Genomic DNA, 16,466 nt, shown 5'->3' on the forward strand with positions numbered 1-16,466 from the left:
CTAACCACTGGACCACCAGGGAAGTCCCTCTATACCTTTTAAAATGAATGACACATAATAAAAGGTTGTAAACAGAGCAATCTGAATTAAGAGGAGAGAGAAAGCAGAATGTTGAGGAGTCTGCAGAAGGCTGTGCTTTGGAGGATGTGGGCTATGCACAGAGCAAGGCGTGGGAGGAGAACATTCCAAGCAAGCGAGGTGCCGACTGCCCCAACTACCTGCCCTCTCTGTTTCCATAGTGATGGAGTATACACAGCCCTGCTGGCCCTTGAACTAGGACTATCCATGCAACAATGTTCTCATCCATAACATGTGAGCAGAAATCATGGGTACAGCGTCCGCAGCATCTGCTTTAAAATCAGAGGGGGATACTTTATGCTGTGGAATAAACAGCACAAGGTTATTTCTTGCTCACGAAAGTCTGTTGCAAGCCCAGGGGCTTCTTCACATTCACTCAGGATTCCTGCGGGTTTCCATATCAGATTGTTAACAGTGAGGCCAAATTGAACGTCAGAATTTGGGGCAGAGAAAGGTTTATCACAAGGCCATGCAAGGAGACATGGTGGCTCATGCCTTGAAAAGTCTAGAGCTCGCCAAAGAGTTTCAGCAAAGCATTTTTAAAGGGCAGTTGAAGGGCGTGGGTTGCAGGTTACGTGGTCGGCTGTGCACAGTTCTCTGACTGACCAATGGTGAGGCAGCAGGGTGGTGTCCCAGGGGTTTACATCATCAGTCCTTAGGCTCCAGGAGACCTGGGGTATGTGCTTATAGTCTTGAAGAACTTCTTCCATTTGGTGGGGGGTTTTCATATCTGCAAAACAATTCAAGAAATTTGCATCAAATACTAGTATCTAGGTACTTTGAGAGGAGCTAAAGCAGAGGAGATGGGGGAAGGCCTGTCTCAGGAAGGCCCCATAAGGTCCTACTCTGTACTTAGTAGCTCAGTCTTGTCTGACTCTTTGTGACCCCATGGACTGTAGCCTGCCAGGCTCCTCTGTCCATGGGATTTTCCAGGAAAGAATACTGGAGTGGGTTGCCATGCCCTTCTCCAAGGGACCTTCCCAACCCAGGGATCAAACCCAGGTCTCCTGCATTGCAGGCGGATGCTTTACCCTCTGAGCCACCAGGGAAGCCTTCTCTGCTCAATCTTTGATTCTTTGATTCTCCTCAATCTTGAGGAGAACAGATTTTGAACAAGAAAAGGAATACAGGTTCAAATAAAAAAGGTAATCGTAAACTTGACAAAGGTACCCCACAGGGTCCTGTTGCATCTGCCCATCAACATGTGTTTTGGTCATCCTGGCAAGGGGAGCAGGGCTGGAGAATCAAGCCCATCAACAGAAACCTTGGTATGCAGATAACTCATGCTACACTAGCTCCTGTCCCTCTGGTCAACACTAGTCACATGGCTGTGCCTAATGACATGAATGAAGAATTGTAATCTCCCATGTGCCTATCAATAGAAAAGAATTGGATACTAGTAAATATTGTAATGTATATTACACTTACATAAAATGAAGGTGCATGTTATCAACTTAATGTCTACTTTCTGAAGGCTGAGACACATGTATGCATTGACCAGTCTTTGACCATGAAAATGAGGAAACTGCCCTTGAGGATGGTGGAAACACAGGATGAAAGAAATTCGAGTTGATGAATGGTTTCGTGGGGCAGAACCACTATACTAACCTGGATCATCCACTTCCTGACAACTGTGAGAGAAATAAACTTCTATCAGATTCAAGCCCCTGTGTCTTGAAGTCTTTCTCAGCAGCTTAGCCGAAACTCCCAACCAATACAGGCAACGACGTTAACTGGAGTTAGTGTAAGTAAGGGAGTAGCATTGTCGCTTTAAAATAAACAAAAGGAATGACCAGGGAAAGTCCAATGCATGTAGCAGGGCACCCAAAGCCAGTGCTCTGGAACAAAACCAGAGGGATAGAGTGGGGAGGGAGGTGGGAGGGGGGTTTGGGATCGTGGCTGAGTCATATAAATGTATGGCAAAAACCATCATAATATTGTAAAGTAATTATCCTCCAATTAAAATAAAGAATTAATTTTTAAAAAAAGGAACAGCAAGACACATCTGTCTGTTCCAACCCAATGATAAGCTTTGAGCTAGTATGAACTAAAAACAGAAAACTTTTTTCTGGTTTCTTTAAGATCTAGCATATTTCTACATTCAGAGGGTATTATTTTGTGGATAATTGTTGGCTGATTGATAGATAGTAGGAAGAAACAAAAATACGAGAAATCAAAGCTCTAGATCTAACTATACCGAAGTCAGTTGAGTCTCCAAAACATAGCACACAGCCTCCAAACTGAGAAGGACATATACCACCTTGACACAGAAAAAGGTTCAGACAGTCTTCTAACTGAAAAGGAAGGAATACTTCAGTGAAAACCATCCATTGCCCTATTGCTTCTCCAACGGTACAATGTGAAATGGCTTTAACCCTTTGAGCCACTAGAGAAAAAGAGCATGACTACATAGGAGAAAGTATTGTTTGTTTGCTAAGTTTTATTTTATTTATATTATTATTATTTCTTTTGCTTTTTAAGTTGCAACAATAGAGAGTGGTTAAGGATTCTCAATGAAGGCATGTTTCTTTCGATTTTTCTTCATAAGTGATTTTCTCTTCCCCTTTTTAATGGTATGATTAGGGAAGGTATTTGTTTCGACAAGTAAGGTCATAATTATACCCAACAATTTTTTTATACTCCATTTTAACATGCAAAAGTTTCACCTGTTGGTTCATTAGAAATATTATATTAAAAATATTAATGTTATAGTAATAATAAAACACACTATAGTGTCTTCTTAGTCAAGGTTAACTGAACTATGCATCAGCCACAAGAGGGTTAATATCTGACCTCATATCCAGATAAATGTCAGTGAAATGATAGCTTTCAAGAGGTTGCACGAAACAATCTAAAATAAAATGCAGAATTAGAGAACTGACAAAATAATTGGGGGAAAAGTAAAAATGAACATGATAATAAACAATGTATTTATAACCAGAGTAGCTCATAATGAGATATTTATATTTATTTTAATCTGATCATTACCCAATTTTTCTATAATGTTGGTTCTATAAACATTTATTTCACTAGCCTCATGATGAAATTATTATAAATATGACTTTAACCAAAATCGGTGGAGGAAAAGCACGGATCCCAGGACAGTCTTGCCCCTTGCAGCCCTGGGTTGGGGTGCTGACCGTAGGAGAGGCAGTTCCAGGGTATCTGGGAAGGTAGTTGGGGTGATGCTGACTGAGGTGTGCACTTGACCCTGGAAATCAGAGCTGGATCTTGGGGAGGTTAGAATTCTAGTCCCTAACCCCGACCAACTGTGGAGCTTTGGTGTTGAGATACAAGGGGCCGAAGCTCACCCACTTACAAGCCAAGTCAAACAGGAAGAGGAATCAGGAAACTATTTCCTTTTAAACTAATGAAAGACAGGGCTGCCCTGGTGTCTCAGTGGTAAGGAATCTGCCTGCCAATGCAGGAGTCACGGTTCCATCCCTGGTCCAGGAAGATCCCACATGCTGAGGGGCAACTGAGCTCATCCACAACTACTGAGCCTGTGCTCTAGAGCCCACAAGCCACAACTACTCAACCCACGTGTCCTAGAGCCCGTAATCTGCCAGGAGAGATGCCACCAAAATGAGAAGCCTGTGAACCGCAACCAGAGGGTAGCCCCCACTCTCCACAAGTAGAGACAAGCCCGCACAGCAACGAAGACCCTGCACAGCCAAAAAACTAAGAAAAGATAGACATGTGTAGGCACCATGGCCCTGAAAATATGGAACCTGAATTAGACAACCCTGCCTCACGATACCCAGTCAGAAGCCCAACTAGCCAGCTGTGGGCCTCCCACAGCAAAGCCTAATCCAGCAAGCTTGAGGGGAGGATGAGCAGAAGGCACACGCCCTGTGACAGAGCCCCAGCTAAAGAGGGGCTGATGGCTGAACCCACACACCTAGCTCCTCTCCAACTCACTCCAATCAACTCGCTCAACCTCCAAGGGGAAGTAAGAAGGCAGGAGTGCTTAGGAAAAATTCCCTTTTCAAAGAACGCGGAGGCGTGAAGAAGAGACCCCTCCCAATGTGAGTCCCTCAGCTGTATAAACCTGAGTTTTCCATTTTTGAACTAATATCTCCAGTGTATCTTTTCACTCTAATATTTATGATTTTAAAAAGTCTTTGAGAGGCATGTATGTACCTAGGACTAGAGTACAAAGGACAGCACTCTTGTGGGTCACTTAGAATGGGGAAGGTGTTCCTGACCTAAGTATATGAAATGTATGCCATCATATGGTTTTATTATATTTCAACAAATATCTATTGAGTACCTTCTATGTGCCAGTGAACAGAGTAATTAAAAAAAACAGATCAGATCTCCACCTGTCTTCTCAGAGCTTACACTCTAGTGTGTTTGATGTATGGGTGCATGAATAGTTGTGTCCAACTCTTTGTGACCCCATGGACTGTAGCCCACCAGGCTCTTCTGTCCATGGAATTTCCCAGGCAAGAATACTGAATTGAGTTGCCATTTCTTACTCCAGGGGATCTTTCTGACCCAGGGATTGAACTCACATCTCTGGCATCTCCTGCATTGGCAGACAGATTCTTTACCACTAGCGCCACCTGGGAAGCCCACACTCTAGGGAGGAGAGATATTAAATAAGCAAGCCCATGAAAGTGCAATTACCAAATCAATAAGAGCGTTAAAGCAAGAAAAAGTGGAGGGTGGTAGTTGGAGGAAGGACAAGAAACAAACTTCCAGGCAGAAGGAATAGCAGGTGCAAAAGGCCCTGAGGCTGAGATGGATACAGCACTTTTGAGATGTTAGATGAAGACTCTGGCCAAGAGTTCATTGAGGAAGAATCTGACTGACACAATTTGCATATGGTAGTACCAGGCAGGCAGGACATTATAGAAAATGCCAAGGAGCTTGGATTTTATTCTGAGAGAATGAAAATCTAGTGAAGAGATTTAAGCTAGGGGAAAATATGCTCTAAATTATGACGCTAAAAATGACTAACCTCTGTGAAGAATAGATTTGGAAGCATTTAAGATCAATACCCCCATGAAGTCGGCGAAGGCAATGGCACCCCACTCCAGTATTCTTGCCTGGAAAATCCCATGGACGGAGGAGCCTGGTAGGCTGCAGTCCATGGGGTCACTAAGAGTCAGACACAACCAAGTGACTTCACTTTCACTTTTCACTTTCATGCATTGGAGAAGGAAATGGCAACCCACTCCAGTGTTCTTGCCTGGAGAATCCCAGGGACGGGGGAGCCTCGTGGGCTGCTGTCTATGGGGTCTCACAGAGTCAGACACGACTGAAGCGACTTAGCAGCAGCAGCACCCCCATGAAGTAATAAAAGCCACCTGGAGAAGTCACAGAGGAGAAGGGAGAGGGTGCCCTTTGGGCCTCTGGAGTGTAGCCCCAGAGCTCTCGTGTCACACTCTTCACTGGTAAGAGCTCTTGCCACCTACGTGGGTCATTAGAGCCAAGTTGGTTAATAACTGATGGTTGGTGAGATATATCATTTTATATACTAATGTTAACACTATTTAGTGCTTCATTCAAAGGAGTAAAGGTGAATTTTTATCCAAGGGTCCCCCAAATAAAGTTTATTCCTAATAGATATTTTCCCCAGTGACTCAGTGGTAAAGAATCCATCTGCAATGCAGGAACCACTGAGACCAAACTGGCTGTCTAAAGTGTATGTGCCTGGATAAAGTTCCTTTGTCTTGATCAAAGAAGGGGTAGAAGAATTTCTGGGGAGAAAATTTTTTTAACTGAAGTATAGTTAATTTACAATCTTGTCTTAGTTTCGAGTGTACAGCAAACTGACAGATATATATATATATATATATATATATATATATACACTTTTTTAGACTCTTTTCCTTTATAGGTTATTACAAGAAATTGATCACAGTTCCCAGTGCTATACAGTAGGTCCTTGTTTACCTATTTTATATAGCGTGGTGTACGTATTTTAATCCCCAACTCCTAATTTATCTGGGAGAAGATGGTTTTTATCTTGAGGTTATACTTCAGACCTTGAGTTAGTTACCTTTATAAGCAATAGCTAGAGGTAACACCTCATTTTACCTCACTGTGCATGAGTGTTAAGTCACTTAAGTCATGTCCGGCTCTTTGCGACCCCATGTAGTCCACTAGGCTCCTCTGTCCATGGGGATTCTCCAGCAAGAATACTGGAGTGGGTTGCCATGCTCTCCACCAAAGGATCTGCCCATCCCAGAGATCGAACTCACGTCTCTCACGTCTCCTGCATTGGCTGACAAGTTCTTAACCACTGGCTGTCCCCAAAGTACTATTGAGTCACCAATGGCAAAAAGAAAAAAAAAAGTGCCTATAAAGTAGAAAAATAAAGAAACAAACAAAAGTGAGAGCCTTTGTTTACTACCTTGAGCTCCTCCTTAACGGAAGCGTTGCTAGGACAGCACTCCTGCAAGACAGGTCACCGGACTGTAGGCTCCTGGGAGCTACAGGTGGGAGGTTACCTCTGGTCGTTCCCAGTCCTGCGACAGCCTACAAGGAACCCTGACTCCGTTTATTCAACTCATTCACTGAATACTTAGAGTGCCTCCAATGATCCAGGCCTCAGTCAAGAAAAAATGTTTTGGTTTTTTTCCTGCGAAGAAACACAGCTTAACTGACTTTAGAGAAAAGGGAGTTTATGGGTTCATGTAACTCAAAAGTGCAGAGTAAACAAAGCCAGCTTCAGTCAATACTGAAGACTAACGCTCCAGTGGTTTGTGGGCGGGGCGGGGGGGGGATCCATTCTTGGTTCTGTTTTCTTCCATGTTCCCTGCATTCTCATGAGTAGCTCTCCTTAGAGCTGATGGTCCCCAGGCTGGCTCACAGTATAGCAACTAAAGTGAAAGTTGACTTTCCCCTTCACAGTAGGAACAAAACCCCGAAGATTGCCTCTAATTAGACCACCATGTACAGATCTGAACCAATCACTGACAGAAGGGGGCTGGCCAGTGACCTGTGTCACTTTGACCCATCGAACTTGAGTCATGTACTTATCCACTGGGGCAAAGCGCAGAGATTCATCACCATCCAAACAGCATGGCCCAAATTAGAAGACTACAAAGAATGTGGCTTGGTGATTCCCTAAAGACACCTTTAAAGGTGATAGCAAGGCAGTAGATATCCACAAAGTATTTAAACTCCAGCGACATGAGGTACAAAACAAGCTTGCCCTCACAAACAATGCAGGAAAAGGATGATTCCACCACGCAATGCCATACATAATGTAATTAGGCTGATCACACATCTTGGCTAGCCAAGGCAGTCATAGTTTACGCCTGGTATCCCAGCAGAATTATTAGCAATGGACTGCCTTTGTCTCAAAAATGCCCTGGTTTGGACAATGTGTTTTGTGGCCACTCTAACAGTAACTGATGTATCTTCAAATGCGCATGAAAGAAGGACAAAGGGATGACTGACTGGGAGAGAGGGGGCAGCAGTGGACTGGAAAAGCTTCATAAGGAGGGCAGTGCTTTCCCTGCACGTTGAAGAAGGTGTTTGAAATTCTCTAGAGGCTCTAGATGCTAAGCAAGTCCAAGCACCAGGAAAGGTGAGGAGGTATGAACAATCATTTGGGGTGGAGGAATTGCTCCCACACCTCTGTGATCCAACAGGATCAAAGACGTGCAGAGGAAAGGGTTGGGGCAAAGGACAGGAAAGGTGAGCCTCTGGCCTCTGACCAAAAGAAGAAGCACCACATAAAATAAAATGAGGGACTTCCCTGCTGGATCAGTGGTTGAGAATCCGCCCGCCAATGCAGGGGACACAGGTTCGAAGCCTGGTCCTGGAAGATCCCACATGCCATGAGCAGCTAAGCCTGTACACCTAGAGCCTGTGATCCACAATGAGGAAAGCCTCAGCAGTGAGCAGCCCACGCTCACCCCAACTAGAGAAAGCCTGCACACAGCAACGAAGACCCATAAATATAATAATATAAATAATTTTTACAAAAATAAAATGAATTATCCAAGCTTATCAAGTCTGGCAGTAAGCTAGACTTCCATGGTTTAGAATAGAAAGACAAAAATCTTCCTTTTATTTCTGGTCCCTTGAAACACTCTGGAAGTATGCTGAACCTGAGAAGTGAATTTAGAAGCTTGTTTCACCTCACTTAGATTCATAACACCTGCTGCTGAAGATGTAACCTGGACTCAGAAGATGAAAAATGTCCTCTGTCAGGCCCAGACATATGTCACTGGTTTGGATCATATGTCATCTGTGCCTCAGGTAATCATGAACGCGAAAGGAAGAAACAAACAGTTGTGTTGTATAATAGGTTTTCTGCTTATCCTCCTTGTGAGATACATTATTTCAAAAGGACAGATAGAAATGGATATATCATAGGGTATCAACAGAGCCAATACATTTGGCTTAAGAAAAGTGTGTATTTTAAGTTGTTCCTATAAATTTTACCCCAGATATACTGATAATTTTGCATTATTAGCTTCACACAGCCAAAGAGAATGTTCATTCTTTAGTGTTAAATTGTTATGTTCACAATTTGAGAGGGAAAAGGAAATTATAAATATGCAATGTAATCTATGGGAATGTAACTTCTTCCTAGTATAGTATTTTCTAGTAATTGTTTCACAATTCTTCATACTTCCCTACAATGTCAAAGTTTCATACAAGCAAATCTTAAAATGAATAATGGAGTTGAATATACTATAATTTCAAACACTTGTGTGTTGAACAGCTAGTTATTCTCTAGAGTACCTCTGTGAATGGGTGAGGTCAAATGTCTTTATGTAATACAATGAAAATGAAACATGAGTGTTAAACTCTAATCAATCCTATCCCTTTCTAGCTATAGCTGTTGGTGGAACAGATATTATAGTGTCCACATGATATCACTTATTTAGACCCAAAGAGAATAACTTAGTCATTAATACTGATAACCCTGGGGCTTCCCAGGTGGAGCTAGTGGTAAAGAACCCACCTGCCAAAGCAGGAGACAAGAGAGATGTGGGTTCAGTCCCTGGGTCGGGAAGATCCTTTGGAGGAGGGCTTGGCAACCCACTCCAGTAAATTCTTGCCTGGAGAGTCCCCGTGAACAGAGAAGCCTGGAAGGCTACTGTCCATAGGGTCACAAAGAGTCAGACACGACTGAAGCAATTTAGCACGTTTGCACGCACAGATAACCCTTGGGCTTCAGTAGTGAGGTGTGTGTCTCTGTCTTCTCTGTACTTGTCCCTCCCGAAGACTTCAGTCATCTTTGCAGTTCACGTCAGACTATCTCACCTCTCTGTGTCTGCCATCTGCGGACCTCTTGGTACCTTCCTTTGTTCACAGAAGATGTCAGTATGTGAATCTGTCATCTTTTCTACTCCTTAAGCTATTATCTTTATTGATGTCTTCAAGATCCTTGAGAAAAACTCCTTGCTCACATGGCCTTGCCCCTCCTCACCTTCAGTGTCCTTTCCCCCTATCTTCTAACACCACCCACCCCCACAGGTAGACCCTGGACCTTGGTATCACTGACTACTGTACTGTCCCTGAGTTTTATATCCGACTGTTAAATCTGACTCCCCTTCACGTTCTCTCATCCCTACTCCGGCTGTGCTTTGATCACACCAAGTTCTCTAAATCATTAGTCTTTACTCTTGTTCATTCTTCATGATCTCTCTCACTTTTCTTTATTCCTTATTCAACTATATCATCCTATATCTATGTGCTTTTTTATTGGGGTATTGTTGCTTCGCAGTGTTGTGTTAGTTGCTGCTGTACAACAAAGTGAATTAACTATATGTATAATACCTGTATCTCTTCCCTCTTGGACCTCCCTTCCACCTATCACCCCATCCCACCTATCATAGAGCACCAGGCTGTGCTACACAGCAGCTTCCCATTAGCTGTATATATGCCAACCCCAATCTCCCAATTCATCCCACCACCCCGCCACCTCCCGGGTCCACACATCTGTTTTCTGTATCTGCATCTCTATTCCTGCCCTGCAAATATGTCCATCTGTACCATTTTTCTAGATTTCACATATATGACTTAATATATAGTACTTGGTTTTTTTTTTCTTGCTGACTTACTTCACTCTGTATGACAGTCTCTAGGTCCATTCACTTTTCAAAAGTTAACTCTCTTGCCCTCTTTTTCTTCCAGTTCCCTTTCCCCCAGAGAACTCTAACCCTGGTTGTCCCACTAGCTCTTACTCCACACTGGCCACAGAACAAATCTGCAGAAAAGCATGTGCTTTCTGTCGACCGATTCCAGTTTAAATTCATGATCATGGATCCTTACTGGGTCTTCAGTACTGCTTGGTTACCTTAATACTTTAATAGTTTAATAGATGCTCACTTCCCACTCTTCGAGATGAGCCCGTGTCATGATTTTCCTGTCTCCTCAAACCGCCAGTCTCCACCCCAGGGTGCAGCACACCCTTGGCGCACCTGTATTCTCGTGTCTTCCTTTGTAAGAGAGGAGCGTGCCAGCTTCCATCAAAGTCACCACTTGGGCACAAGCTCTCCAGCCCATGCTTTGCTATTCCAGGACCCTCTTCCTGGAATATTCCTGCTTTTCATCAGTTTATCCTTCTGGACTTAATTACTCCCACTAGCAAAAACCTGTTCTCTTGATTCCTTCCTCCAGCTCCTGCTATATTTTTCAGCTCCTTTTCAGAAGAAAACTTTCCAGAAGGGTTGACTGAAGTTGTCTCCATTTCCTCTACATTCCTGTCTTTCCTCAGCCCACTCCAATTGGCCTTTATCCCCATTCCTTTGAAACTGTACTGTGTCAGGTCAACAACAACCTACATTCTATCCAATTTAATGGTCCCTTGAGCATCCTTGTCTTACTAGATTTCTCATAAGCATTTGGCACAGGTGACAAATCTTTACAGAGACATTTTCCTCTCTTGACTTTCCTTTCTCACTGGCCACTTCTCCTCTCCTGCTCATCCTCTTCTGTCCAGTCCCAGTGTTTTCCCAGAATACAGCATTCCCATATTAGGTCCTCAGCTGGGAATTCCCTTTCCTTCAATCTTCCACATGTCATTTAATTCTTATTTAAATAGAAGCCCTGCAGAAGGACATTTTCTGACAACTTGATTTTAGTTTTCCAGAAACTCTATCTTGTCTATTGTAATAGCTCTTAATGTATTTGTTTATTGTCTCATCCCACTAAAAATTTCACAAAAGTAGGGAATTTGTCTATCCTGTTCACGGTTCTAAGCAACTAAAAATATTTCTTGTGTGAATGAGAAAATTAATATTGGCTTGCACAGTAAAAACTAATACTTTTTCATTAACAACTACATCTTCTTTGCATTGCTATGATTGTCAAAACATTTGATGCCATGTGAATGGAAATTTTTCCTCTCATCCTCAAAATAAGATTGGTTTTCTTTTCCATTTAAACTCAAAGAGGGTCTAGAATTCAATAAAGTTTTAGAAATCACTGCATTTACTTCAATCTTTGTTTTTAAATACTAACTTAGGAACTGTAATACTTATCCTTTATAGGTCAAGACCCACTCTTAAAAAAGAAAAGCTCTTCGCTAGCAGTGACAGTGTTATTGTTGTTGTTCAGTCGCAAAGTCATGTCCAGCTCTTTTTTTAATATAAATTTATTTATTTTAATTGGAGGTTAATTACTGCAACCCCATGGACTGCAGCACACCAGGCTTCCCTGTCCTTTACCATCTCCTGGAGCTTGCTCAAACTCATGTCCATTGAGTCAGTGATGCCATCCAACCATCTCATCCTCTGTTGTCCCCTTCTCCTTTTGCCTTCAGTCTTTCCCAGCATCAAGATCTTTTCCAGTGAGTCAACTCTTCACATCAGGTGGTCAAAGAATTGGAGCTTTAGCTTCAGCATCAGTCCTTCCAGTGAATATTGTGTGTTGATTTCCCTTAGGACTAACTGGTTTGATCTCCTTGCTGTCCAAGGGACTCTCAAGAGTCTTCTCCAGCACCATAATTAAAAAGAATCAATTCTTCAGTGCTCAAACTCTCACATCCATACCTGACTACTGGAAAAAACATAGCTTTGACTATATGGACTTTTGTCAGCAAATGATGTCTCTGCTTTTTAATATGCTATGTTGGTCATAGCTTTTCTTCTAAAAGGAGCAAACATCTTTTAATTTTATGGCTACAGTCACCATCTGCAGTGATTTTGGAGCCTAAGATTTCTCACTAAATCATAGACAAATACACCACAAGGATGATTTTGTCTACTCCAAATTAAAGCTTAAATGTTAAGATTTAAACTTAAATATACTTAAATAAGTGCAGTTCTAGATTATTTTTGTGGCATTGTTTAATGCAAAGCATATTAATAATATATATTCCATAAATTATGTGAATTCTTTCTTTAATTTATAACTTTGATTAATCATTTCTCTAACTCTGGACACTGAGATGGAAAATAAATTCTAGAAATGAGAATCTAGAAAACTTGAGTAAATTTTTAATTTAGTTTTTCTTCAACCAAAATTAAATCAACTAAAATAATCTGTCAATCATTAATTACACAATTCATGAAATTCAGAGCAATTTTTCATGATAACCTAAAGACTCATGTGCCCTTATAGAAAACAGAATTTGCTTAATAAAGATAACAACACAGGGTCATGCCAAATATCTCTCTTAATGTGTGAAATAAATGTGTATTTCTCAACATTGACTCATTTTCACACCAAAGAACTGCTGCATCTGAGCACTATACACAGGACAAATAATATTCCCCGCTAAAGAACAAAAGCCTTTTTGGGCCAATATAGATGATGACTCGCACTGGTTTCATTAAAAAGTCAAATACCAAGGTAAAAAAAATATATACTTTTAAGGATTTTTTTTTCTCATAACTCCTCAGCGATGAAAAGTATTATTAACCAATATCACTTGTCTAGGGTTGTTACAATAGGGTTGTTAATCCACAGGTAGGGCATTAGTCCAGTGAGGAAATAAATTGAATACAATCTTTTCAAACAAGATACTAATTTAAGGATACACATTTACAAATTTGCTGTCAAAATTTGTCATTTTTCTGAAAGAAATGAAGCATGGTTGAGAACAAGCGATTAAAACAAAGATGCAAAATCAGGCTATTTACAAAGTCATGTTATCACTAATCTTTGATTTCTAAGAATAATATTTGAGCTTTTAACTTACTGGACATAATATTAAAATATGTATTTTCTAACTCAGAAGTAGCCTTCAAATGGTGACAAAATATGATCATCAGTTCAGTTCAGTTCAGTCGCTCAGTCGTGTCTTTGCGACCCCATCAATCGCAGCATGCCAGGCCTCCCTGTCCATCACCAACTCCCGGAGTTCACTCAGACTCATGTCCATCGAGTCAGTGATGCCATCCAGCCATCTCATCCTCTGTCATCCCCTTCTCCTCCTGCCCCCAATCCCTCCCAGCATCAGAGTCTTTTCCAATGAGTCAACTCTTCACATGAAGTGGCCAAAGTACTGGAGTTTCAGCTTTAGCATCATTCCTTCCAAAGAAATCCCAGGGCTGATCTCCTTCAGAATGGACTGGTTGGATCTCCTTGTAGTCCAAGGGACTCTCAAGAGTCTTCTCCAACACCACAGTTCAAAAGCATCAATTCTTCGGTGCTCATATGATCATAAATAGGAGTAAATAGGTGTGACTTTTGAAAAAATATATTCCAGTACTAAAAAGTCATTATATATTACCAAAGAATTGAGAAATAAATTAAATCAGATTCTTAAGTGCTTGTTTTCTTTCTGTAATATTTTTGACCAAAAAAAAAAAAAAAGATTTCCTATTTCTAGAGAGTTATTTGCAAATTGACTTCTATTTCACACTATTTGGTCAATGTTTATTTTTCTAGTGTTATGCAGCTTATGGGAAACAAATGAAATACTACATTTATTTGAATTTTTATTCAGTGTTGAGTTATACTTTTATACCTCAGCTAAATATTGTTTTGATATATTAAATGTAGACCTCTACACTCTCCCTTTATAGTCTTATCTGTCATTTGATTTTTTTCTAAGTCATTAGTCCTTCATTTCATTTTTTCTATCGTGGCTTTAAATATCCAGTGAGACCCTATGATTTTTATCTGAACACTAATAAACCACTTCTTTGAAGCAGCTTCTACTATAGCCAGGAAGTCATAATATGGATAATGAAGTAATAGTCACTGTCTTCACCACCACAGGATTCCTACCAGTCACAAGCACAGCTTCCTCAAGCCCCAGCACCGTCTCCATGTTAATAATGGTTAATGAGCTAAAGTATTGAAGACACATAGTCTCCATTTGCTCAGGGATTTTGTATTGTATATGCTAATCATGTGAGAGAACTAGAGGACGATGCAGTAGAAAAGGTTATGATTAAGAATGTTATGTATTCTTCTTCTTCTTTTCCTGATTTAAATAACTGCTGAGGCACAAACCAAGACCCAAGGGAGCTACAGAAATTTACACATTTACAACACTGGGTTCCCATGAAGAGAAGTGTCTTGCAGGAAGAATGTCAGGATGAATATTTCCCATCACATTTGAAAAGGATACCAGTAAAAGAGGGGTTGGCAACAATGCTCTTGTACTTAGAAGAGTTACAGAAGGCTTCTAAAGAGCCACTGGAGTGCCAGGCAATTCTGATGATGGTGTGGTACAATTTGAAGGACTAGAGAAGGTCCCATATTACAAAATATACCTCCACCCCTTAGAGGCTGATCTGCTGCTGCTGCTGCTGCTGCTAAGTCGCTTCAGTCGTGTCCGACTCTGTGCGACCCCATAGACGGCAGCCCACCCGGCTCTCCCTTCCCTGGGATTCTCCAGGCAAGAATACTGGAGTGGGTTGCCATTTCCTTCTCCAATGCAGGAAAGTGAAAGTGAAGTCTCTCAGTCGTGTCTGACTCCTAGCAATCCCGTGGACTGCAGCCTACCAAGCTCCTCCGTCTATGGGACCTTCCTGGCTAGAGTACTGGAGTGGGGTGCCATTGCCTTCTCTGAGAGGCTGATCACTGCACCTTAAATTTCTTCACTGGAAATACAACACTTTCCTTTATGAAGTCTTTTAAATCTGTAGTTGAGATTCAATACCAGTTAGTGAAACCACCTGTATCAGAAACCTTGTTTCCAAATGATGCTTGGGCTTTATTTTCAAGTTTCCTAAACTGGGCATTAGGAATGTATGGTTTTCAAAGTATTAAGTGTGCTCGCTATGCAGCCAGGTTCAGGAACCATTGTTATTATCTCCCATTAGGAAGCCAGCATGCTTAGGATCAGGGAATTCATAATAAGCCAGTCATCACTTGCACTTTAGAAAAGATGGTTGAGGGACTTCGTTGGTGGTCTAGTGGTTAAGAATCTGCCTTGCAATGCAGGGGATGTGGATTCAATCCCTGGTCAGGGAACTAAGGTCCCACATGCTGTGGGGCAACTAACCCCAAGTACCACAGTGAAAGGTCCCGCGTGACACAACAAAGATTCCATGTGCCACAACTAAGGCCTGATGCAGCTTAAAAACAAAAAAAAAAAAAAAACAAAAAAAAAACCTTGTATTAAAAAAATGATTTAAAAAGGAAAAAAAAAAGGGGGGGGATGGTTGGTCAGTGAGAGTCCAGAAGACTAAAAGAAACCCTTAAGATTTAAGTAATGGCCCTGATTACCAAAATCAGTGACTTTAAGACTTTACATTGTCTTAATATATCCATCAATTTAATGTAATGATATTTTGCTGAACGCTTAGAAAACTCACTATGTGCCAAGTCTTATTCTGAGTACTCTACAAATATTCATTTATTTAATCTCTATAAAAACCCTATGATGTATGTTCTTTTATTAATATTTCCCCTGTTGTACAGATGAGGAAACTACAGCTAAGGTGAAGATATGAAGTCATTTACCCGAGCTATTAAATGGATGAGCTTCACAACTCCAGCTCCTAATGCTGGGTCCTGTGACCGTTCAGATGGCAGGCTAGGCTCTGAGGAATCCAAGATGAATGGCCCAGAGGGAACCTGTAGGCTGACTGCTGCTGCTAAGTCGCTTCAGTTGTGTCCGACTCTGTGCGACCCCATGGGCTGCAGCCTACCAGGCTCCTCCGTCCATGGGAATTTCCAGGCAAGAGTACTGGAGTGGGTTGCCATTGCCTTCTCCGCAGACTGACTAATGGAATACAACTGAGAAATCAGGTTCCCGCCATCAGAGCTTTAGGAAGAGAGGTCAAGATTTAGGTCTTGCCCAAGCAAATCCTGGCTGACTTTATCTCTCCTCGTGCTACTCACCATCTTTGTAAGAATTCGTCACTTGGCTTACCAAATTCATCTCCTTGGTTTTCCCAGTGCTTTTTGCTAGAAAACAAATGATAGGAAAGCTTGAATATACATTCAAGTGGAGTCAGTTTTATTTCCTTTTGAAATGGGATGTAACTGGATATTGGTTGTGATGATTC

At 41.5% G+C, this 16,466-nt stretch overlaps 1 protein-coding gene across 1 annotated transcript in view; it reads right to left on the minus strand.

Annotated features, from left to right (window-relative positions):
- Positions 1-691: 691 nt before the first annotated feature.
- Positions 692-16,466, minus strand: part of SSTR1 (somatostatin receptor 1) — a 29,822-nt gene continuing 14,047 nt past the window's right edge. Inside the window, exon 2 of the transcript XR_006546782.2 lies at positions 692-808. The gene's annotated coding sequence lies outside the window, so the exon portion shown is untranslated. The remainder of the gene's footprint in view (positions 809-16,466) is intronic.

The sequence above is a fragment of the Bubalus bubalis genome, chromosome 20, assembly GCF_019923935.1.
Source record: "Bubalus bubalis isolate 160015118507 breed Murrah chromosome 20, NDDB_SH_1, whole genome shotgun sequence".
NCBI lineage: Eukaryota > Metazoa > Chordata > Mammalia > Artiodactyla > Bovidae > Bubalus > Bubalus bubalis.